Below are 1,364 nucleotides of genomic sequence, written 5' to 3' on the forward strand. Positions count from 1 at the left end.
CAAGACATATCATCATCAAACTCACCAAAACCAAAGACAAAGAAAGAATCCTGAAAGCAGCATGGGAAAAACAAAAAGTTACTTACAAAGGACAACCAGTAAGAATAAGTTCTGATTTCTCAGCAGAAACCATGCAAGTGAGAAGGCAATGGTATGGTACATATAAAATCCTGAAAGAGAACACTTTTCAATCAAGAATTATGTACCCAGAAAAACTGTCCTTCAAATATGATGGTGAAATTAGGAGATTTCCAGATAGGCAGAAATTAAGGAAATTTGTTAAAACCAAATCAACCTTACAGGAGATAATAAAGGGAGTCCTTTGAACAGAGAACCAAAAATAGCAAATAATAACCAACCATTAATACACAAGATGCCATAACCCAGAAACCACATCTATGGACATATCCAAAGTAAAATAAGCTTACAAGATTGTAAACAGGGAACCAGAGACATCAATTGGCAGGTGAGGGCATCTACAAACCAAAAAGAGGGAAAATACTGTGTAGTTGCAGAACTTCTAAATGATGAGGAATTCAAGAGAGTTGTTAAGATAGAATGGACTGTTCTAATCTTGGGGAAAAAATTATAAAACACAGGGTAACCTCAAGGAAAAATGATAAACCTTCATATCACAATAAAAAAGAGGACAAGTACAAATATTCAGCAAATACTAAAACAACAGCAACAAAGGAAATGATAACATGATTCATAAACATAATAGGCTCAGCACAGAAAATAATACGGAACAAAAGGCACCATGAAAAACACAAAACAAAATGACTACAACCAATTCATACTTGTCAATAATTACACTGAATGTTAATGGATTAAATGCACCACTCAAGAGACAGAGAGCTGCAGATTGGATAAGAAAACAAAACCTATCAATATGCTGTCTACAAGAGACACGTCTTAAAGACAAAGACAAAAATAGACTAAAAAAATCAAAGGTTGGAAAAAGATATATCAAGCAAATGGCAACCATAAAAGAGCAGCAGTGGCAATATTAATTTCGGATCAAATTGACTTTAAGACAAAAACCACCATATGAGAAAAGGAAGGACATTACATAATGATTAAAGGATCAATTAAACATGAAGATATAACCATAATAAATATCTATGGACCTAAAGATAGAGCCAAAAATACATAAATTAGACTTTAAAAGAGTTGAAAAGTTAAACAGATGACTCCACAGTCAAAATGGGAGACTTTAATACACCACTTTCAATGAAAGAGAACAACTGGAAAGAAACTCAACAAAGACACAGAAGAGCTAAACAATACAATCCACCAACTTGACCTTATAGACATCTACAGAGCACTTCACCCAACAACAGCACAATATACATTCTTTTCCA

This window comes from Orycteropus afer, unplaced genomic scaffold (genome assembly GCF_000298275.1).
Source record: "Orycteropus afer afer isolate SDZICR_OR568_19922 unplaced genomic scaffold, OryAfe1.0 scaffold00116, whole genome shotgun sequence".
Taxonomy (NCBI): domain Eukaryota; kingdom Metazoa; phylum Chordata; class Mammalia; order Tubulidentata; family Orycteropodidae; genus Orycteropus; species Orycteropus afer.